A 25334-nucleotide genomic window follows, 5' to 3' on the forward strand; every position below is an offset into this window, starting at 1 on the left:
CCCTAGACACATTCTCAGTGTCTATATTGAGACTTTACGATTCCAATGTTTTCTAATTTGCTATGGAGGAAGACTGAACTGAGTGTCAAATTCACCATACTACTTATCTGATGAATAAATCAATAATAAAATGCTTTCCCAATGTAAAATTTGTGTTGCATAAAAATGAGGAATACCTAAATGAAAACAGAGACAGAACAATATCGTAGGAAATATATTTTGAAACTACACACACAGTGAATAAATTATGATGGCTACAGACCATTCTAACCTTTATCTTCAGAAGGGAGCGATTACTCACAGCCACGTGGTGAAGATGAATTATCATTACTCACTAGTGAAAGGGAACATGTAAATGTCACTGCAGGCACTAATAGTCATGTAATATCACCCTACTTTTAATAGAATATTTGTGCTGATACAGTTGGTAAATTTAAAAAGATGTTATTTCCATGCATTAAAGGACCTGTTTTATTACAAGGGAAAAGAAAAAGAAGGGAGAAATAAAAATATGAAAAACATGAAAGAGGACAGTAGGGAAACAGACAAAAAGTAGGAGAGAAACAGATCATAAAACTCTACTGAATGGTGGGTAATGCTAGGTGATTTATGTGAATTGCCTCACTTAATATTTATTTTTATACCCTTGAAATAAGTATTTTTATTCTCTGTGTTAGTCAGTCTTCTCCAGAGAAACCAAAAGAGAACCAAAATAATATATGTATGTATGTATGTACGTGTGTGTGTGTATGTTTGTATAGAGAGAGAGAAAGAGGCAGAGAGAGAGGGAGACAGAGACAGAGATATACAGACACAGAACAAGAGAGATTTATTTTAAGGGACTGGCTCATGTGGGGATTGTCAAGTCTGAAATCTGAAGGGTAGGCCAGCAAGCTGGAAAGTCCAGCAAGCTGATATTGTCTGCAGTCTTGAGTCTGAAGGCGGGAAACTCAGGTAAAATTTCTATGCTGCAGTCAGGAGAGAAAAACTGTTCTTCTGAGGACGTCAGCCTTCTCTCTTAAGGTCTTCAACAGATTGGATAAGGCCCACCCACATTATGGAGGGTGATCTACTTTACTTAGAGTATACTGATTGACATGATAATCACATTTTTAAAATACCTTCACAGCAGCATCTAAACTGTGATTTGACCAAACCGCTGGGCACCACAGGCTAGACAAATTTACACGTAAAATTAACCATCACACTCTCATTTTTAGAAATGGGAAAATAAAATCAGAGATGTTAATAACTCATCCAGGGGCACACAGAAATTGCAGCTTACTGGAAAGGAGCACAGCACAAGCTCTGGAAAAATGTCTACATGTGCATCCCAACTGCTGTGGGAACGTGGGGAATTTACACTTCCGTGCTTTAGTTCTTCCACCTGTAAAGGGGATTATTTGGCATACTTCTTGTGGTGGTTTTAAGGGCTCAATGAGATAACGTGTTTGGATAATACGCAAGGAATGTAAACATGCCCTCAATAAACATGTGCTTCTACTTTACCATCCCTCACAGGTTAGAACCAGATTCAAATTCAAGGTTGGCTAGCTTCAAGCTAATCTACTAATTAATAAAACTCACATCCCGATGTTAAGAATGCAAAACACTGATTTGTTTCACATAGGTGTATATCACATGTTGTATATTTATGCTACTGCTTTAGCGAACATTGGATTACATCATCTATGGGTACCTGAAGTCTTCCATCAGGTTCTGAGAAGAGAAGGAGGGCAAAGGGCACAATACATGATAAAAAAAAATTCATAACATCAAGGTCGTTACCCTCAGAGGAGCTTACAGCCTAGTCGGGAAGACAGATGTGTTTGCATCACATGAAGGAGCTCAAGGGGCACATGGGAGCCCTGCTATTAGGGCACAGGCCACATTCAAGTATCCCCTCATCAGAACGATTGACACCCATAAAAAGAATAATGGGTCCATTATCATTTCTAACGTTTTTGTGGAAGCACAGTCTCTGCAGGGACATAAGAACTCTCAGTAAGGTAAGGTAAACACATTGTATAAGGCATATAAAACTGTTAGGCCATTGTATATGTTCATGATACAACACGAGTAACTCGAAGAAATTACAGTGGTTAATGACCAGCTTGCTGTAGTACTGGTGTCCACTTTTTACTTTGGGCTCTTAAATCACAAACATTAACCTGATAGTCATAATCTGTTCTGTTGGGATTATTATTTGGTAAAGCATACTTTTTGCGGTATATATAGTTAGGTACAAAGGTACAGTTCTGCAATAAGCAATCTACTTTCTTCATTCTTTAGTTTAAAATAATGAAGGAATTTAAACTAAATTCCTAAACAGGAATGCCTGTTTATGTTTTGTTCCATTGCATGCACAAGGGAAGAGGAAAAAAATAAAAGCAACTAACTTCAAATTTACAAAGCTCCCTTTTAAAAATTCCCTCAAAAAGACCAACAAACTGCTCTCTTCTCCATTGTGAACAACTTCCTACATCTCAGAGGTGATCAGCACATTAATTAATAATCATAATTCCCTGGTGTTGATATACAAAGTGGAATTTAATTCATCAAATGCTTACAGTCCCTCTGAGTTTAAAACTGTAATTAATTGTAAGTAAGGGTCTCAGTGCAGTCTTCGGCTCCCCACTCTTGCCCACTTCATACCATCCACCATTCCTCTAGTGAACTCGTATTTTAAGAGATCATTCAATTATTTCCTCCTCTACAAAGTCTCTTCTGTCAGCTCCCCCTGTATCCAACGAAACAGTAGCATCAACTTCTCCCTCACGTGTGCCCCTTGCGTGTACAGTTTTAACAGAGTATGTATAGCGCTCTTTTATTACGAGGCTCACTGCTAGTAGACCTCATGTTTCTTGGGGTCAGGGGCTGTATTTTATTCATCTTCTATTGCTTAGAGTATACCTGGAATGCACTAAATAATAATATTTGATGAATAAATGAATGAGAGGGAATATCATAGTTCTTCCCAAAAGTCCTTTGACTGCTTCCAGCTAGTGTTTTGCCTGGAGAATTCGTCGTGATGAATGTGAGTCTTGGAATTGGAACAGTAGAGACAGAAGAGACTTCAAGAACCATCCAATGACTCATTTTGCGAATAAGAAAGCCTTGGCCCACAAAGATTACTTTTGTAAGGTGATACAGATTGTACGTGCCAGTGCCGGGACCAGATTGTTACATCTCCCAACAATCTCTCAGGTATTCCTGACTCTCTATTAGGCTGTCTCTCTTGAAAACAAAGTAAAGTATATTTCCTTTCAGAGATCTTATACGTGGATTTTATATCTATGAATTCACAATGGCCTCCTCTCACTCACTCATAATCAGTGAGCTTGTTATTACAGCATTAATTCTGCTTTTCTCTAAGGCTGTTACTTTCTTAAAAAGACTCCTGTAACATAACTTATTAAAGAGATATAATCAGATTTTAGGGTTCCTGTTATTATATACACATATTGAGTAGATACATGAAATGGCATTTTTCTGAGTAATATGTAAAATATGTGTAAAATATATATGTTTTGCCAATATAGGGCTTTTTAAAAACAATAGCATCTAGCCTGCTGGGCTCACATTATACTGGACACTTAGGGGCACTCTTTGTTAACTCTCTGTAGGATTAGCCTCAGTCATAACAATTTCAAAGAAGTAAACTTATATGCACAAGTAGAGATTTTTCCAAGTCTTGAAAATTGAGTCTTTTATGATTTAATGGCTAAGATAATCATCTATAGATTTGGTAATTCCACTCAGGGCTTTGATTTCTATGTGCGCTAGTGAGACGTGAAAGTAGCAGCAAGAATAGAGATCTCAAGGTTATAAATAATGGAATGCCAATGGGATGACTCTTTCTTCTAAAGTATTTAAGATGCATTTTAAAACCTGAATTACCAATATCAAAGACAACACTTTAATGTTTTCTTCATATTTACATTTTTACACTTGTTGAGGTTTAAAAGTTTATATCATGTCAGCTTTAAAATGACAAGGAATGGTTGGACTACAAGTGACAAATGAAGATGTGGGTTTGGAGCTGTCAGAATGTCAGTCATTTTGACTGACAAATTTCACTGCTGAAATAAGCTTTAAATTTCCTATGAATTTGACTGCCTGTTGAAGTATTTTATGCAGCTTCCAATTCTCTGTAAAAATACTGTTTTCAACAAAGCGTCAAAAAATATTGCGTGGTTGGTAATGGTGGTGCTTGCATACCTCAAATTTCCCTCTGGACCACTGTCCATATGTCTTTTCATGGGGATGATTGGGCATCCTTTCACTGACCTCAACAGAGTATTTTTTTTTAATTTTTTTATTTTATTTTATTTTAATTTATTTTTTACATCTTTATTGGAGTATAATTGCTTTACAATGGTGTGTTAGTTTCTGCTTTATAACAAAGTGAATTAGTTATACATATACATATGTTCCCATATCTCTTCCCTCTTGCATCTCCCTCCCTCCCACCCTCCCTATCCCACCCCTCCAGGCAGTCACAAAGCACTGAGCTGATCTCCCTGTGCTATGCGGCTGCTTCCCACTAGCTATCTACCTTACATTTGGTAGTGTATACATGTCCATGCCTCTCTCTCGCTTTGTTACAGCTTACCCTTCCCCCTCCCCATATCCTCAAGTCCACTCTCTAGTAGGTCTGTGTCTTTTTTCCTGTCTTACCCCCAGGTCCTTCATGACACTTTTTTTTTTTTCTTAAATTCCATATATATGTGTTAGCATACGGATCACTCCCTAACACCATATACAAAAATAAGCTCAAAATGGATTAAAGACCTAAATGTAAGGCCAGAAACTATCAAACTCTTAGAGGAAAACACAGGCAGAACACTCTATGACATAAATCACAGCAAGATACTTTTTGACCCACCTCCTAGAGAAATGGAAATAAAAACAAAAATAAACAAATGGGACCTAATGAAACTTCAAAGCTTTTGCACAGCAAAAGAAACCATAAACAAGACCAAAAGACAACCCTCAGAATGGGAGAAAATATTTGCAAATGAAGTAACTGACAAAGGATTAATCTCCAAAATTTATAAGCAGCTCATGCAGCTCAATATTAAAAAAAACAAACCCAATCCAAAAATGGCCAGAAGACCTAAATAGACATTTCTTCAAAGAAGACATACAGACTGCCAAAAACACATGAAAGGATGCTCAACATCATTAATCATTAGAGAAATGCAAATCAAAACTACAATGAGGTATCACCTCACACCAGTTAGAATGGGCATCATCAGAAAATCTACAAACAACAAATGCTGGAGAGGGTGTGGAAAAAAGGGAACCCTCCTGCACTGTTGGTGGAATGTAAATTGATACAGCCACTGTGCAGAGCAGTATGGAAGTTCCTTAAAAAACTAAATATCAAAAAAAATAAAAACTAAAAATCAATTACTGTATGATCCAGCAACCCTACAACTGGGCACATACCCAGAGAAAACCATAATTCAAAAAGACACATGCACCTCAATGTTCATTGCAGCACCATTTACAATAGCCAGGTCATGGAAGCAACCTAAATGCCCATTGACAGATGAATGGATAAAGAAGATGTGGTGCATATATACAATGGAATATTACTCAGCCATAAAACGGAATGAAATTGGGTCATTTGTAGAGATGTGGATGGATCTAGAGACTATCATACAGAGTGAAGTAAGTCAGAAAGGGAAAAACAAATATTGTATATTAACGCATATATGTGCAACCTAGAAAAATGATACAGATGAATGAGTTTGCAGGGCAAAAACAGACACACAGATGTAGAGAACAAATGTATGGACATCAAGCGGGGAAAGCCGTGGGGAGGTGGGGATGGTGGTATGATGAACTGGGCAATTGGGATTGACATGTATACACTGATGTGTATAAAACTGATGACTAATAAGGACCTGCTGTATAAAAAAATAAATAAAATAAAATTTAAAAATTAAAAAAAAGACATGTTAAACAAAAACAGAAAATTACATAATATAATCCTATTCTCATAGTTTTGAAAAGTGCACCTAAGTTATAGACATGGCCATGTCTACAATTTAAAAAGTAGTATGTCTATGAGTATAAGTGTATAGAAAAGGTCATAGAAGTAGACACAATGAAGTATTAGCAGAAATTGCTTTCTGAGGAAGAAAACAGGAACTGAATAAAGAAAAGAAACATTCATTTTACTACCATCTAAAAATAAATTGCTCTATTATTTTACAGCATTCATTTATTACTCTCGTAAATATGTATATATGTACACACACACACATTTAAATTACATCAACCGAGTGCTAACTGATTTTGCCAATTCATACGTTATCAGTAATTAGCACATAAATTATTCATGTGTAACAAGGAGTGTCAAATTGTCACAGGGTGCTTAAAACAAGTTTTCTAACAAGATTTTTAAATGTATATACTCTCTATCAACTTGTTTATATAATTTAGACTCAGCTTGTAAAGGATTTGTGAAGTACAGCTAAGTTTCTATTCAAATCCTATCATCATAAGTAAAAGTTTCAAATTACTAGAGCCAAGATTAATGGAAATGTACTAAAATGATATCACTTGTATTTGTGGATACTGGTGAAAGATAAGACTTCATCCTAGCCTGTTTAAAATATTTAAGGCTGTGAAGTTTCCTCTAATATGGCTTTAGCCACATTCTACATTTTTAATTATTTGATTCTATTTTTAATTTTTTTTAATGTCCTAGGTGAAGAAGTGGTCAAACTCTTGATAGCTGACCTTTAATTATTAACCAAAAAGACTAAAAACATTTAACCTAATAGGATATAAAAAGAACAACAACATAAAGCAACTGAAATTGGAGAAAAGACTTATAATTCTGAAACCAAAATCAGGGGTAAGGTATTAAGAGGTACAAACTATTATGTAGAAAATAAATAAGCTACAAGTATATATCATACAGCTCAGGGAAGATAGTCAATATGTTTTAATAACTATAAATGGAATATAATCCCCAAAACATGAGTCACTATATTGTACACCTGAAACTTACATAATGTTGTAAATCAACTATATCTCAACTAAAAAAAAAAAAAAAGCAAAAAAAAGAAGAATTAATGCTCTAGTCTGGAATGCACACCTTATGTTTCTATTCTGCAAGAGAAAAAGTTTAAATCTGTTTTATTCATAATATAACAAAACTGACTCTTTTGAAAGAGTAAAAACATAGACAAATAGTGGAAGAAGTGATAAAGTAACATATAAAATGAAAATATTTGCAATGGATAAGACAAAAGATAAATAGCAATCTTGTGTGAAAATGAGTACAACATTGGGAAAAAACAGATAACCTAATTGCTTTTAACTGGGATTTTGACGTGAGTGTTTGCAGACCTGGTGTGCCATCTTCAGTTCACCACAATTATCCCTTCACTCTCTATTGTTTTACACCTGCCCAGTTATTTTATTTACTTCATCATCTTGGCCCCTGAAACAAGTGGAATATGCAACCCCAGTCAAAGAATATGAACAGGCAATTTATAGAAGAAAACATGAAAGACATAAATTCAAGAGAACATATATTATTTCTCACTCAGCAATTTGACATCAACCAATATTGGCTTGGTTATGAGGAAAAGAGAATTCTTTACTTTGTTATGTTTGTGTCATAACTTTAATGTCCATCAAGAAGGGACAGGTTGTATAAGTTCTATGAAATAACATACTGAATACAACTCAATCATTAAATAGAATTAAACAGATCTGTACTATTGTATGAAAAAATGTAGTGTAAAATATACATAGTACAATCTTAAAGAAACAAAACTAGACAACTCTATTACAAATACCATGTAAATGGAATACTGCAGAGCGGTTAGCTGGCCAATCACAGGACCTAATCCTGCCAGCCAAGTTAACTTGCCAAATATAAACAACCATCTAGACTAGATTAAGAAAAGACAGTCTCTGGGTTTTTTTTCTGCCTGGTCTATCAGGAAAAACTACCACTCTTCCAAGTATCTTCCCTTTATGCAAATAAAACTGCTCTTTAAAAACTCCAACCCAGGGCTTCCCTGGTGGCGCAGTGGTTGAGAGCCCGCCTGACGATGCAGGGGACACGGGTTCGTGCCCCGGTCCGGGAGGATCCCACATGCCGCGGAGCAGCTGGGCCCGTGAGCCATGGCCGCTGAGCCTGCGCGTCCGGAGCCTGTGCTCCACAACGGGAGAGGCCACAACAGTGAGAGGCTTGCATACCGCAAAAAAAAAAAAAACAAAAAGCAAAGATTTGTAAATGTTGGTGAGGATGTTAAGTAACCAGAACTCTCATAAACAATGGTAGAAAGAAAGTTGATTCAACCACTTCGGAAAATTGTTTGACTGTGTCTACCAAAGCTGATCATTTCCATATCCTCTAATCCAGCAAATACCCAATCAAAATGTGTACTCTTCCAAAAACATACTCTAGAATATTCCTAGTAGCACTATCACAATAGCCCCAAACTGGAAACTCTCCAAATGTCCATTTGCCAAGGGTGTAACTAATAGTGTTCAAAAGGAAATCTGTTGCCAAACTGTAGATTTTACATGTAAGTAATACTGATGATGACCGTAAAGAAGCAAAACTAAAAGGTTAAGTGTTTATTTCACCTATGGTCTGTTTATGGAAAGATCGTCATGTAGCAGATAGATACACTTTAAGGAAATCCAGAAACATATTAATAAATGATTAATAATGGAGGACTTCAGGGGGAATGCGATATAAAAATCATTTCCTTCACCCTTTCATTTCCATTTCTCTTCATCTTTTTGTTATCTGTTCTGCATACAAGATAGCAGAGAAATTCTAAGAACGTTTTTGTCACTTAGTCAACGATATCATGCATTAGTTGTCACACACAGAGTTTTCCAATGTCTAAAGGAAATACTATGTGTGAAGTAATCAGAGCAGTGCCTGACACACAGCAAACATGCTAAACATTAGTTGTTCTTCTCTTTCCTATGCTAAAATATGGTTGACATAATGATTCTTGCATGGTTAGATTAGATTAGATATTGTTATCTTGTCATCTAACCTAGTTTCATCAGCCACTGAAAAGATGCCCTCAAGCAAGCTGCTTGCTTTTCGCCTCTGGAGGTTTTGTCTCACTTTGTTTTTTCACAAAACTAGTCTCCTCCATAGACTTCCAGTAACATACAGGAAATACCTGGGGTCTGTGTCCTGTTTGCACTACTAGAGAACACTGGAACACTGAGGGTGAGCAGGAAATAGGTTAGGGAAGCAACTTTGTACAATCTATGTGTTCTCCTTTGTGACTTGATTGTGAATAAAGCAACCCTTTTTTTTTTTTTTTTAAGGATTAGCAATCTTTAATTTATTTAGAAAGTAATGTATCCAACAAATTATTTCTGTAAAATGTTCTCAAGCTGGTCCACCCAGGATGTTCCCTAAAACATACCTCATTGCCCCCACCCCAACTATGGGCCTCCTCCTGGGCCAGGGTGTCCCTAGTGGCCTCCCTGCCCCCTGCTTTTCTGCCACCGCCTGGCCTTGAGCATGACCCCCAGACCATTCTTCCTACAACGTGGATCACAGCGCCTTGTGCTCAAGGATCACTAACGGCTGTCCCGGCAGCCAGGTGTGGATGAGCTCTGCGTCCCTGCACTGACACTCTCGACCCCTCACACACCAGCCTCAGTCAGAGCCAGGGGATGGATGTTCTGACCCGTCTCAACCACCGACCAGCTGTGGGCTCGTCCATCACTTCACTGACCCTCCCCGCGCGTCAGCTTCCTCATCTACAGAAGGAGGGATCTTGACTGCGTAACCTACGCAGTTCTTCTCCCTCGTGAGACCCTCAGCCCATCTCAGTATTGATCAAAGAGCACGGAAACTCCGTTTGCGGTGCCAGCTCTCAGGTCAGCAGTGTATTTCATCCTCACTTCAACACAGTTCAAGATCTTTTGAAGGATTTTGCTTCCGTTTTAAACATGGATGTTTATGGAAATCCGAAAGCTGCTGGGACCTGGCTAGCTCACACCCTGGCACCACTTGCCATGACTCACAGGAGGGGCTTTGGCCAACAAGGCCTGTTTTAATCAAATGTAAAGCAACCCATTTTATCTTACACTGCATAATGATAATAACCATTTTTATTTTGTACTAAGAAATGATATTGCATTAATTATTGTTACTTAATCATTTTAGAATACTATAAATGTTTCAATAAAAATTGCTAGGCTAATCAAAATATTTCCTGTTTCATTAAAACTGAACTCTCCCTCATGACTGCCAAATGAGCAATAAAGTTTGATAGCACTGTACAGTCAAGATTGCCTATTGCAAAAGGGTGATTTTTCTCAAAATGTGTTATATGAATACATTAAATATTTGATGCTTAATAAAAGCACAATAACATCCCTTTCCACTAAGCTGCCTCAAATACCAATTACATAAGAAAGATTTGCTAAGCTAATAATTTTCTAAGTAACCCCAAATGCTTCTTTAATTCTTGATGTGTTCTTCTTTGTTTCTCAGAATGAATGTGAGATGTTGTTTCCAATATTTGGTGGCATCACTTTTTCACAGCAAGGATTTACTTAACAAGCCTTTTTACTCTGCCTTGGATTTCATAGTGATGGTTCTAACAATGACTTATCAGGGTACGCTGCCTGAGACATGAAAGCATGGACACAAAACCAGGACTTCTTTTGTCTCTCCTTCTAATTATGTGATCTCTGGGCTGGTAATCATATCCAAAGACATAACAGTGTTTAGAAAAGATACAGCTCCTAGTCTTTTGCTGACTGCAAATATCATCTAGCTTGTTCCCTTAATGACTCACTCCTCCTTGTGTAATCCCCTCCCTCAATGATTCTAGAATTGGCTATGTGACTTTTTTGGCCAACAGTACATTAGCAAATGCAATGCAAACAGAAGCTGGATAAGTGCTTGTGCATTAGGTCTTACTTTTGGGGGGGATTCAGCTGCCATGTGGAGAGAACATATGGAGGAGGATTAAGGTACCTTGGCTGACAGCCCCAAGCAACTGTCAGACACATGTCTCAAGCCATTAAGAACAAGCCAGCCCCAGCCTACCTGTGGAATGCATACAGGAGTTCAGCCAAAACAATGTGGAGCAGAAGTGAAACCATCCCAGCTGAGCCCTGCCCAAATTGCTGACCTGCAGAATTGGGAGCAAATAAATGATTATTGTTTCAAACCATTAAAAATTACTTGACTCCCACTATGTCTTTCCATATTCCTGTGAGCCAGAATAGGGATATGGGGCTGATGAGCAAGGCTCAAGTGTGTGGACGAAGACAAGGCTTGGAGGAAACTTTCAGGACAGAAAGAAGGAGGATTTTATCTGACCAGGACAGATCAAATAGTGGGTGACAGGCATCTCACTTGTGGTCACTGTGGCTCAGTAATGACCAGTAGACTAATGTAACCACTGAACACTTTGGCAATATGTCAACTACCTGAAATTAAATCTAACTCAGTGGGGGTGATGCCACATTACTTTAATTATTTCTACCAGCTGAATCAGTTCTCAAAATAGAAATCAGGCATGGAATGATAAAGTTATTTTTCTTGCATCCTTAGTTTATAGGATGACACCTGTACAGCTACATGTGCTTATAAATGCCTGATTTCTATACCTAAAAAAAGTAATTGGAGGACATATAATTCTTTGTATTCCCCCATCACACCAGCATATAGTTGATCAATTATTGACATTATTGACTGACCTTGACAGAGCTCTATATTCTTTCTTCATTAATCCATATATTTAGCAAGTATTTACTGAGGGTCTTTGACGTGCCCAGCACTGAGCTAGGTATTGATAGAGAAGATAAGCAAGGTCCTCATGCAGCTTCCATTCTGGAGGAGAGAAAAAGACAATTACCCCAAAGAACATTTTAAAAAATGAGATAATTAAAAATTGTGATAATTGTTCTGAAGGAACGAAAGTGATTTTAAGAGAGAAAGTGCTTAGACAGAGAGAGGGTCTCTTCAGATAGAGTAGTATCAACAAAGAATTATCTGAGGACAGAATATTTAAGACCTAAAGAATGAGAAGGAGTCATGCAGTTATCACAGTACCCTGTAGGTCTAAAAGTTTCTGCAATAATGACTACATCAATTGTGGCCTCACTTTTACACACTGTCAGCCAACAGTGAACATGGCAGGGGACACAATACTCTAGTGCTATAATCAATCAACTGGGCATTTACTGGAAAATATTTGGTATACGTAGATCTCACTGGTTGGGTTCCTTTTCTTTCATTTTTCAGCTAGTTGTAATGACGTTTTATGAAAATGCAATCTATCTTTATGTTGCTATTTACTTCTACTCAGCTGTCCATTTTAAAATATTGCTTATGATAAAACCACTCAATCTCTCAACCAACTTGCCTGCAGGGATCCTTTTAATGAGTTTGAGTTGATAATATATATAGATGTCTATTATACTGTACAAAAATGAAGTAAATTACGAGATGCCTATTCCAGAATGAGAATTGACATGGGTTTGTTTTGAAGATAAAGAAGAGTCTATAGCTCTTGACTTCTAACATTCAGCTCCTTAACCTGAACCTTTTCCTCATGTTCTTCTTAAAAGTGTTCGTTTCACCCTAGAAAAAACGTTATATTTGTATTTTGGACATGAGAGAATTCTTATATAAAGTTTTGGCTGAATTAGGTCCATAGAAAAGAAATATCCCAAGTGTAAAAATAGAAGGTGGTAGAAGCAAGCCGTGTATAGTAATAGCTATTTCACACTTTCAGAAAGTTGATTCCAGCGTGGTTTGCAATTACAGGAACAGAAAGACACAAGCTAATTAGTTATTGAGTCCTGATGTTCTTCTTTAAGGAAAGCCATCGACCTTTGCCCTCAGAAAGTTATTTTTATACAGTCACATGTGCAATCTAGTGGGTGACAGACCACCCGTGGGATCCTCTTCCAGTTTTGTTCTTTGAAATGAAAATAATCCTACTTTTATTTATAGGGAGTTTTGAGTCTTTCAAAGAGTCTGAAATATGGCTATAGTCACCAAGTGAACTATAATTAATTGCCTATGGCTAATTACTTGTGTAGCACTCAAATGTATTTAATACTACCATTTAAAGCCATGTGGGAGTCTTTTAACTGTGCCCCTTTAAATCTTTATAGCAATAGTCATGTGGCTAGAGTTATGTGTATTAATACCTTTAAAATGCTGAAGAGAGAGAAAAATCAGGTAAGAAGGTTTAAGAAGAAACCTCATATTTGGCCACTATGTGTTTAATAAGAGATTACATTTGTTTTAAAATTGAAGATACTTTTGTTCTAATATAGTTAATTGAGGACCTTGGGCGTTTCTAGTCCAAGGGTACATTCATTATCTTAAAAATATGATAGTTAATGTATTTATGCATTCTGCAATCTGCAATTAAATAAAATTAAATTTTCTTATACAGAATATGTTCATGCATCAGATTTTTAATCCTTCATTCTATTACAGTACTAGAACTTCTGACTAATATTAGAGGTGTAATAATTGTTCATTAGGGTGTCCTTGGGAGTAGAGTTAGGGTTGGGATCTAACTGCCACACCTAGTGATCAACACAGGATTGTATATGGGTCTGGTTCCTTACCCTGGTATCTAGCAGTAAGAGAAGCATAGAGAGAAATTACCCCTAAACCACAAGGAGCCAAACCCCACTTTCCCTGGTGTCTTACCTTTGCTGTGAGTATAATTCTATCATCTTAAAGTCTAGATTAAGAAATCTCACATTTATGTTTGGTGACAATGCCCATGAGAGAGGATGGTCATACACATACAGAACATTTCCATTTGTGTGCATGGGATTATGCACAATTCCTCGCCTAATGGTGCTACTCCAGTAAGGCTTTCCTGGAATCCAACATGGAATTGAGAGGAGTCTCTGTTTTGGACTCTTCTCTCTCCTATGAACAGGGTAACACACTTTATAATATGTAATCCCTCTAATTTCCAACCTTTGGCTCTTCTTTCAATATGTCTCCACCAGAATATAAAATCAGACCGATTTTGCCATTCTCATAACCGTAACTCTTGTTCAGAAATGTTTTCAACTTGCAATTTCCAGTTACCAACGGAAAGTCTCCCCTTTATGTCCACATTTGAGTGGAATCCTTCTCCACACGTTTCACAACTTAACATTCCCCTCTTGTTTCTAAGTCTGGCCCCAAAGGAACCATAAGAAATTGTGTTATAATCCAACTGCTTTTCTCCCAAACTCTGCATTCCTCAGCTTCAAAATTCACTAGGATGTGAGCAACTTCTCCTGTTTTGATGGTAACATAAACATTTCTAGTTTCTCTTTTCCAGATACATCAGATCTGACCCTACTTCCTCTGGGGTCCTAGGTCACTCAGATATTACTCTACCCCTTCAGCTGGGCTTTGTAAACTTTAAACCATTCAAGTTAGAGTAGGATGGGCCCCACTTTCCCAATCTTGAATGTCTCCTGATGCTGCTTTCACTTTCCCACAGTTTATGTGTTGATTTCAATAATCACTTTCTTCATTGACCTTGTTTATCCCTGAATTCCCAGAGATCTCATCTCAAAATCCAAGCAACAATCTTCTGTTCACATGCAAATAACCACACTCATTGGTCAAGAAAGCTTTCACAGGGGGCTTCCGTGGTGGCGCAGTGGTTAAGAATCTGCCTGCCAATGCAGGGGGCACGGGTTCGAGCCCTGGTCTGGGAAGATCCCACATACCGTGGAGCAACTAAGCCCGTGAGCCACAACTACTGAGCCTGCACATCTGGAGCCTGTGCTCCGCAACGGGAGAGGCTGCGACAGTGAGAGGCCCGCGCACTGCGATGAAGAGTGGCCCCCGCTCCCCACAACTGGAGAAAGCCCTCGCACAGAAACGAAGACCCAACACAGCCAAAAATTAATTAATTAATTAATTAATTAATTTGAAAAAAGAAAACTTTCACAGTTTCGTCTGGTTCTAGGAACTAGGTTTGCTCAGCAGTAAGGAGTCACAAACTTTGGTTCTGTTAAAGTCTACATTGGACCGTGCATTTAAATAAATAATTTGGTGATACATAAGTCAAGAAAATCCCCTTTATAACAAAAGTCCCCTGTGGTTGACATTCTGGATTCCCAAATTTGGATTCCCATAATAAAAGCTGAAAAACACGCCCACCTCTTATCTCTGGCTGAAAGTCAGGAAAACAGAAAAGATAATCCAGGGTACTGAGGTCACACCAGTCAGCAAGTCCAAATACACGCCCCATGGAAGTTTGAGGGTTTTGGTGTGAACCCTCTCTGGCCTTTAAAACAAATTTTCATCCCTTCCAAAATTAGATTCTCCCTCGCTCCATGTGAGATGTTACCCAGCAGACATGCAGCTACTCATGCAGAGTCCATCCTGGCACAGAAACTGAATTCCCATCCTGCCAACATGTTTTTGCCTATCCTTTTTCCAGCACAGGAGCCATGTCCCCTCCATGTGGAACACTGTCTATGAAATTTACAGCTGTTCCCACAGTTTGAGGTTCCCAAGAGGCTCTGTTTCCCAAATGCCAGTCTTCTGTGCATGTGTTTGCCTTACGCTGCCAAATTATGGCGGTCATGAGAATTCCGGACTCTCCTATCAATTACCCCTGCTACAAATTCTTATGGGGGCTGTGCAGAGGGCACACAGGCATATTGACTTGTTTATTGCCACTCATGTTTTTGACAACTAGAAACAATATGTTTAGCAAGTTGAATTAGACAGTGAGTGAACCACAAGAACTTCTTGAGCCATCTAGTTTAAAGCCTAGATAAGAAACAAGCCTGGTAGTCACTTTGATCCCTCCCACCAAGATCTCGGTAGGTGTTCCTAGCCTTCTGGATCACATTATTCTGGTAATGAGAAAGAGACATGAATATATTACCGTAAACATAGTATTTTTGTGACTTCCTCAAGCATCATGTATATGCCCTTCAGCTACCAACCTGGAATGTCTTCCCATTCCCTACATGGGTCTTGGCCACTCAAACCCCTAACTTGTTTGTTTAGTCATATTTATCAGTGCTCTCCCTACTCCCAAAACCTTGTGTATTTATTAACACGCTTAATGGCATCTCTGTGTATATATTCCATTGCCCACACTAGAGACACCAAAATCTCAATTTCTCTCACTCAACGGCCTGTGCATTGATCAGTTACTTTCTGAGTGCTACGTCAGATGCGGAGATATACAGATGAAAGAGAACCAAATATCTGCCTTCCAGAGCTACAGTCAATTATTACAACAAGCTGACACAAGGTACTATGGAAGCACAAAGGGAAAATTGCTTAATTCTGCCAAGAAGGACAAGAGAGACTTCCCAAGAGAGACAACACTTGAGGTGAATCCTGAATGAGGATTTCAACCCGCAGATAAAGGGATACCCGCCATTATTGACAGAGGCAAGCATATGGCAAGTGCATAGAAGCATAAAACAGCATGAGATGTTGGGGGAACTGTAAGTACATCAGCTTGATTTTCCAATAAGTCATAGTGGTGAAAACGTGGTAGATGAGGTGGAAAAGGTAGGTGTCAAAGATCAGCCTTGGGGGCTTCCCTGGTGGCGCAGTGGTTGAGAGTCCACTACCGATGCAGGGGACACGGGTTCGTGCCCCGGTCCGGGAAGATCCCACATGCTGTGGAGCGGCGAGGCCCGTAAGCCATGGCCGCTAAGCCTGGATGTCCGGAGCCTGTGCTCCGCAACGGGAGAGGCCACAATAGTGAGAGGCCCGCGTACTGCCAAAAAAAAAAAAAAAAAAAAAGAGCTCAGCCTTGGGTACCACGGTAGGGAATTTGAATTTGATCTTATAGTGATTTAATACATTAAATGAAATATTTTAACAGCAAAACGATTGAAAAGGTGTGCTTTATAAAAATCATTCTGGTGATTTTAGTATGGAAGGTAGAAGTAAGGTAGTAGAGACTGGAGGCAGGGCCTGAATTACGGCAGTGGGAATGGGAAGCCATTCTGAATTGCAGGAAGGACATTATTAGGAGGATTGTCAGAGTTCATGTGTGATTAATTCTCCCCCTAGATTCTTCACTACAAGAAAGAACAGTCACGCTACCATTGAGCAAAGACTCCAAATACGAATTGATCTGATGACCCATACTGCTCTAAAACTCCACCCCAGGCCTTCCCACCACAAGTCTACCAAGCTTCCTTACTCTGCGACTTCAACTGTGATTTCTTTCCCATATTAATGAAAGAACTGCCCCCAACTCCTCAAAAGAGAAAAATCCTACAACCTGTACTCTAGGTGCTACCATCTCTCACCAATCCATGAACTCCTCTTCTATGGGTACGTCTTTCTCATGTGCATCCTCAGTCTTCTCCCATCTACTGGATCGTTGTTTTCAGCCTACAAACATGCTGTAAAATTTTCTTTCTTTAAAAAAATTTTATAATTTTTCCTAAATTCTCCTCCGGGTATGTCAATGCTCTACTTTTCTTCCCCCAAAGCCTTCTTTGTTGTTGCTAATTCATCTCACGTGTACTTCATAAAATTATGAAATCAGTCAATATATAAGAAAAGATCTTTTACCATCACCCCTCAGCTCTTCAACCCTTGGATCTCACCCCTCCTACTTGCTTAGGTGCATCATACACTCTAAAGCCTCCATGTTTCTGTTTGTGTTGTTATGCCAGCATAGAACATCTTTTCCAACTTTCTCTTCCTAAGAAAATGTCATTAATCACTCAAAGTGTACTTTAGAAACCAACTATTCCATAAAGTCTTTCTCAGTCTCTCAGGCAGAGTAATAATTTTTCTTTTCACTTCCTGCCTTTACTTCTGTTATTATGCCCTTATCTATTCTGCCTGAAATTACAGTTTACAATTCAAGGTTCAAGGTCATATTTCATAATTTATAATTCAAGGTCATATGTCTGACACCCAAAGTAAATTATAAGCTTTGCAAAAGGAAGACACTTCATTTTCCCCACAGTAGAATCTAGCATTATGCTCAGCTTATAACAAACGCCTGTTTACTTAAGAGGTTGGTTAATTAATTAAGAGTGAATCAACAGAAGGATAAAAATAAATAAATTACATAATGTTTTTGCTCAGACGCTTGGATTTAATAACATTAGATTTTCTATATTAAAATTGTTTTCTTCAAAATGACCCTAGAGGGCTTCCCTGGTGGCGCAGTGGTTGAGAGTCCGCCTGCCAATGCAGGGGACACGGGTTCATGCCCCGGTCCGGGAAGATTCCACATGCCGCGGAGCGGCTAGGCCCGTGAGCCATGGCCGCTGAGCCTGCGCGTCTGGAGCCTGTGCTCCGCAACGGAAGAGGCCACAACAGTGAGAGGCCCGCGTACCGAAAAAAAAAAAAAAAAAAAAAAATCAAACAAAATGACCCTAGATATTCAATACTGTCAAAACACTTAATCAAAATTTATCAGGCCCTTATTATCCTAGGTACTGTTGGCTAATCCTGCTATGAAATTTTCTTCTATAGGGAAAAAGAGAGAGAAAGACAGATTGACTTCCAAATAATCAACAAATTTCCCATCTCCAAGTTGTATGTTTGCAGTTTTAAACCCAGCAAGACACTAATGTAATAATTAATTTAGTCAATTCAGGACTGGTACATTTAAACATAATAGTTATTTATCAAGATTGATTTTGCTTTATAAGTTTAAAAGGTGCATAACTTAGTTTTGAATGCCTAACAAACCACCCCAAGGCCTACTGGCTTTAAAAAGTCAATAATTTATTTAGCTTATAGTTCTGTGGGTTGGCAATTTGAGCTGGGCTCAGCTGGGCGGCTCTGGTTTAGCCTGGGCTTACTTACATGCCTACAACTAGCAACCGGCTCAACTGAAGGCTGATTGGTCTAGGATCACCTCAACTGGGAAGACTCCTTTTTGATCCTGTAAAGACACCAGCAAGCTAGCCTAGGTTTATTCACAGGGAACTGGGTAAGGACTGAAGAGTGAAAGTGAATTTTGCAATGTCTCCTGAGGCCTAGGGGCAGAGCTGACACATCACCTCTGCTACATTCTATTGATCAAAGTCACAGAACCAGCTCAGGGTCAAGCAGAGTAGGAGCAGACTCTACCTCTAATAGGAGGTACTGCAAATGTGTGAATAGAGGGAAGGGTAAAGGCTTATGGTCATTTTTATTCAATCTACCACAGACAGTCAAAACTCCATGAATATATATTGAACATTTAATATGAGATTGTCCCTAACATAAAGAAACTATAGCCTAGTGTGAGAGATAAACAATTACCAGGTAATAATGAGATAAGTGGTATATGCTATTTCTCTGCTTAGAACACTCCTTTTCCTTCTATTCTCCTAAGACTCCTTTAAGTTCTCAAATAAACATCACTTCCTCTGAAGATCTATGACAGGGAACAATCTTGTCCCAGCAGTCCAAGTTGGCTATGTGACTATTTCCCACGTGACAAACATTTTTCATCAGTGTCCATATTGAATTGTCACTTAGAGGGCATGGTATATTGAAAGATAGGTCATTCTATTGTCAGGAATTAATTTTTTTTAAGTGATAGAAAATGAAAGCATAAATTTCTTCTTCATTTTTTACATCATACATTACATCATGAGAATCTTTGCATTTGTGCCATTTGTTAATATGTCTGTTAGGGAACAGATGGAAGGCATAGAGGTTTTAAACAGCAGGGGTTGTTATTTAATCAGATTTGTAAATTAGAAAAATCACTTGTCCTGGATTGTATGCAGAGATCCATTTACTAGCAAAAAATATAATCTCAGTGAAAAAGTGTGGGCGTTTGAAGACAGAAAGAAACTGCAAATTTTGAGAGCTGTGTATGATGCTAAATCCACACAATGTGATTGGTTGACTAGAGGTTGCAACTAAGTAAAAACCAGCAATGATGACTTCCTGGTTTCTAGCTCAGGACACTGGGACCAGCTGGGCCCCTCAATGAGTGGGAATTTAAAAAGATGTGTAACGTGAGAGAACATAATGAAACCTTTCAGGAAAGGTTAACTTTCAGATTTGGGCACTGGAAATGAGCTAATGAATTTATGGACATAGGTGGCGTATCATTGTCATACCACAGTCCTTTACCGGTGATGAACAGAGGTCCTAAACCATCTTTAGAGAACTTGATGAAAACTATGGACTTTGTCACCAAAAATAAGGATCATGAAGCACATAACTTAATCGGTTCACCAGCCCCCTATACCCTGGTGAATTTTGAATCTTATGTCAAAGTTCCCTGTTCAGGAAATAGACGTGTTAATATTAATCCAAGCTGGATCCCCTCCCAAGAAGAGGACACAAGTGACTGAAGTGTGAGTAAATTAATCTATTCAGCTTAGTAGTTTTATCATCTAATAATATAATTTTTAAACATTAAAATTATCTGATCCTATGCTTAATTTTTTTCATTTACTTCATTTTTGTTAACACCTTATTTTATAATGAGATTTTGACTCAGAGATTTTTGCTTAAATGAGATTTGCCCAGATATATCTGGAAGTGTTCATCTGATTTCGTTTTCATGCTTAATTACCACTAGGCTCCCTTCCTCCCTAAAGAAAGCATTTTTGGAAGTCTCTGGATTGTCCATGCATTGAACGGTGACACAGGAGAGAAGAAGGTGCTAGCAAACAGGCCAATTAATTCTCTTAACTTGAATAAGAATGCTAAGGTTAAAGTCACTAGGATTTAACTACAAAAATTCAACACCTTAGTTAACATATTAAATCCCTTCAATTAATTATTGTATAAATAAAATAATTACTTTCCACATTCATGATTTTGATTCCAACCAAAGCACAGCATTTTAATAATTTTAAGTTTGTATATCAAGACCAAAACAGCCCTGGGAGAATAATAAAATTAATGAAATGTAGACAAACTCTATAGCAAATAATTGTTTTCCATGCAAAGTCAGCAAATACCTGAGTATGTTCAAGCAGAATTCACATGAAGCAGATATTGATAATCAGGTCATTAAACAGGTAACCTGGACAGTAAGAATGCAGTTTCTATAGTGCCAAAGACATTGGGGGGCAGTTCACTTCAGTATCTTCTAAGTCAGCTCACAGATGGCAGCTTTAATGGTTGAATCAATGTGTTGGAAGCAGAGCATCCAGCTTTTAAATTATTGCTTTATTCAACTTTTTTACAATGCTTTTCCTTTTCTGTATATAAACTACCATGATGACATATCGCAATGATTTAGTCAGGAACAAAGAATGTTCAAATCCTTCACTTGTGAATTTCTACCTAAGAAATAATGAAAATATAGTCATTTTTGTTTGCATAGCAATTTCATGTTTTCTGTTGAATGATCTATAAGGCAGTTACCATATTTATGCATTTTTTCCCTTTTACAAAAGAAATCTCTCATCTATAGTTACACAGTAAAGGATTTTCTTATCTAATTTTCTTTTTTAACAGAATTGATTTCTTTATCGACTCTAGAAGTGAAAACTAGTAAGTAGAATCTGGCATAAAAGGAATAGTCGGCCATATGCTTATATCATTTGCTATAATCTGAACTCAACTGGAATACTAATTGCTTTTGGCTCCTCATGCAGATGTAAGGGCACATCTACCAATGGAAAAGTCAGTGACTATTCCAAACAGGTATATAAACCCACTGCAAGAGTCACTTGAATCTTTAACTGAAGAAATTATGCAAAGGAAAACCAAACTAGAGATATGTGCTTGGCACAGTCAGCAACACTCTGGCTTGAAGAGAATTGGCATATAGTACAGGGAAATAGATACAGCACCATTCCCGTCTGCTTTTGTCATATGGCTTAGGAACGAAGGCAATGAATGACTACGGCTGGGACACTGGTTGGCTAGAAAACAACCCAGGGGTTCCAAATAACTCTGTTCATTTCTGGACACAGAGGGACTGCCAAGACTTCTAACAAACATGCATACTTGGGCATAAGAAAGGCTGGTTTGGAAACTGTAGATGTCTCGTTTATCTCCATGATCACTATGAAAAATAAAGGGCATTACCTGCACAATATGGAATTTGGAGGGTTACTGTCATGTCCAAAGAACATATTCAACCTGCTGAAAGCTGATTCCTCTCCTAGTTTGAAATGAGTTTGGGATGCCTGTCTATTTGGCACTATCCACTATTTCCTGAGATTGGTGATGATAAGCCTATTTGTAATCATGTGAATTTTTTCCTGCATTTTGACAGGCAAGCTTTGAGTTATTTGAGGTGATGAGGGTAATGATTTACCAGTGACATTTTACTGTCTGTTAAAGAAAAAAAAGGCACCATTCTTACGTGATGCAGACATGAAAAAGGTGCAGCCTGTTGAAGGCTGTGACAGAAGAGGTCTCATAATAAATTAAAAAGTAGACCATGATACATTGTATTTTGACTGAATATTACAAGTATTAGTATTGTAATAATATATGATGTGATATATGATAATATATGATAATAATTATGATAATAAATACCATAATATACTATGATATTTCTTTGTCTTTGAACTGTAATAGGCTCTTGTGTAATTCTGAGACACTTCAACCTGCAACATCATATGTTTTTCTCATGATGACAGTTATTAGCAAATATTTAAAGGTTCATTTGGTGTTTTAACATGAAATTATAACACATGGATTTTGGTTCATAAACCTTTTCTCCCAGAAAAATTAAAGCCATTTTGCAGCACATATGCTTCTGCTACAACACAAAAAGATTTTTCTTTAAAAAAATTTTTTTAAAACTGTAGTAAAATTTCAGGGGAATGGCAAGTTAGGTGAGAGAAGAACGGGAGGAAATATGTTTTACAGGACCAAATAACAAAACGTGTTTTGTATTTGTTGGGTTATATTGAGGGATGTTCTATATCCACTAATAACTGTTCTTGTTGATTTAAATGGTGACTCTGAAAATGGGCAAGAACATAACTTTGATTCTTATTCAACTGAAAGCGTGAATAAATATCAATAAACAGCAATCTCAGGTAGAATCAGTACTCAGAGAATTCACTCACTCTAAAGGGAGGCTCCTTGTCTAGGTTAATTCTGTGGCCAAAAGAGCATTTGAAAAGCAGTGCAAACCCACACCCCTCTCAGAAGCGGACTCTACTTGGAAGGTACTAGTGTACTACAACCAGTCATCTCCAGTAGCCATGGTCCCTCACGGTACCAGATAACATAAAACTCATACAGTAGTACTTGCCTCTCAGGAGCTTAGAAACCACTGCGTCTATACCACTCCACTATACCACTGAAGCAAGGTCTGGGTACAACCCAGAGCAAGAAAATTAAACCTTCATTAAAAATTCAGGAACTAGATTTTTACCTTTATTCTCTTTTTCAATTAGTTCCTTCCATGTTCTAGAATCTCAGAATACAAAAGGATCACAGAATGAAGTTTCTCATGTCTCCATGTCCATGTATGCTTTGAAAGTTCAAGTCTTCCAATATTGTCAAAATATTAATATTATGCTTTAAAGGGCCCATATTTTCTAAGCTTATATATTAGTGAAGCTACATTCACATGGAAAAGAGGTAGAAAAAATAGAAGTTACTTTTAAAAAATAAATTGTTGAGGCCATAAATGAAAAAACCAGCTAGAAGAATATTCTGCAGTAGCATAGGCACTCTAGGCTATTTTACCTTAAACAGAAAATATCAAATGATTAGCAAAGTGAGTACAGATACTAAGGGTTCATATGTTTTTGCCCTTTCTGTGTTCGGACCAATTCATTTTAAATAGTAAATCTCCTTTTGGCCTCTTGTATTATTAGGCCTATACCACTTTATTAATCTTCCTTCATATTTGGTGTGAATCTAGGCCATGCAAGGAGGGAAAAGGAGGAGATGAAGAGGGAGAAAAATGGGAAGTGTTGTATCAATGGCATATCTCCACAGTACTAAATGCTATCACTTCTTTCAAAGGGCTTTAGACCAAACAAAGGAGATTATAAGAGACAATTGGTATACCCAGATGCCCAGCTATTCCACTGATAACCTCAAAACTGGCTATACACTCTGAAGAAATGGTTAAAAAAAAAAGCCTAGCATGTATCCCACTGTATTCCAGTCATGACTCTCATTTAATGATTTCCTAAGATGAATAAAGCATAGATTTGGAGTCATGCAACTCTGTCCTAGAGATTGTCCAAATGTTTTAGAACAGGAAAATCACCACATTTGAAAAGTAACTACATTATCATAACTTAAAATAATTTGGAAAACAGTTACTGTACAAAATCACTTAGGTCCCAATATTTTAGTAGAACTATCTCCATTCACGAACCAAATCTGGCAAACAGTATTATAATTTTATTTGAATGTTGAGCTTGCCTATTAAAAACTGTCCATTTATATCCCCAGATGTTGCATTTCTCAATTAACAGTAAGCCCACATTCTGCTTTTGCTTTGAGGTTTGCCAGTATGAACCTATAAGGGTTCTTTTGGGAATCCTGCTGGCTCCATATGCCCTGAAGCTTAAGCAAGCCACCTCTTAAGCTCAGTACATGAGCAGACAGTAACGTTTCATTGGTAGAAAAAAACAGTCAGGTTTCAGATACAGGGAAATGGTCCTGAAACTTCCCTTCACCTGGGAAAAAAAATCTGCATGCAGGAAAGCATCCACAGAGAGTATTCCATGGCTCAACATGAACATCTTTAAATTACAACAATCTAGATCCTCTATCTTTCCCCTCTATTGAATCACTCTGATTTGTACCACCATCCATCAAATTAGAGGCGTAATATAGTATACAATACTGTATGTACTGAGGACACGGAGAAATAAAGATCAGAAGCCACAGTCCCATCAAACTTTTTAGTCAACTTTTAATTTAGTCCTTTGAACCGCAGAGCACTTTTCATCATTTTGGGATTTTCAGCATTGCCCTCAACCTCCTTTCAGAGTACCTCTAGAGCTTTCTTGACTGCTTCTTCTTTTTTTTTTTTTTTTAACTCCAACAATGTATTTTCTTTCCCTCTCAAGCAATAAAGCCATTTTTCCTTTTCCATTGAAAAGCTTTTTCTCAGTCTTTATAATCACAATGAGAACACGTCCTCCAGCGCTTACTTTAATTCTATTGCTCCATCTTCTTATCATGATACAATAGCTGCACTATCCTTTAGAATAAAAACAGTTCGGAACAGGCCCATCTCTTTTGATATGAAACTTTCTTTCAGGTCAATATGATCTAGAGACCTTGAAATAAGAAATAAGCAGCATGAAAATCAGGACTTTGATTTGATCAGATGCAAAGCTCCCTACCCATTTAAGTTTTCCAATAATTGGCTTCAAATACCAACTCTCACAAATTATATAAGCATCCACTTCTGCAGATTCCCAGAGTT

The sequence above is a fragment of the Grampus griseus genome (assembly GCF_964374135.1).
Source record: "Grampus griseus genome assembly, chromosome: 12".
Classification (NCBI taxonomy): domain Eukaryota; kingdom Metazoa; phylum Chordata; class Mammalia; order Artiodactyla; family Delphinidae; genus Grampus; species Grampus griseus.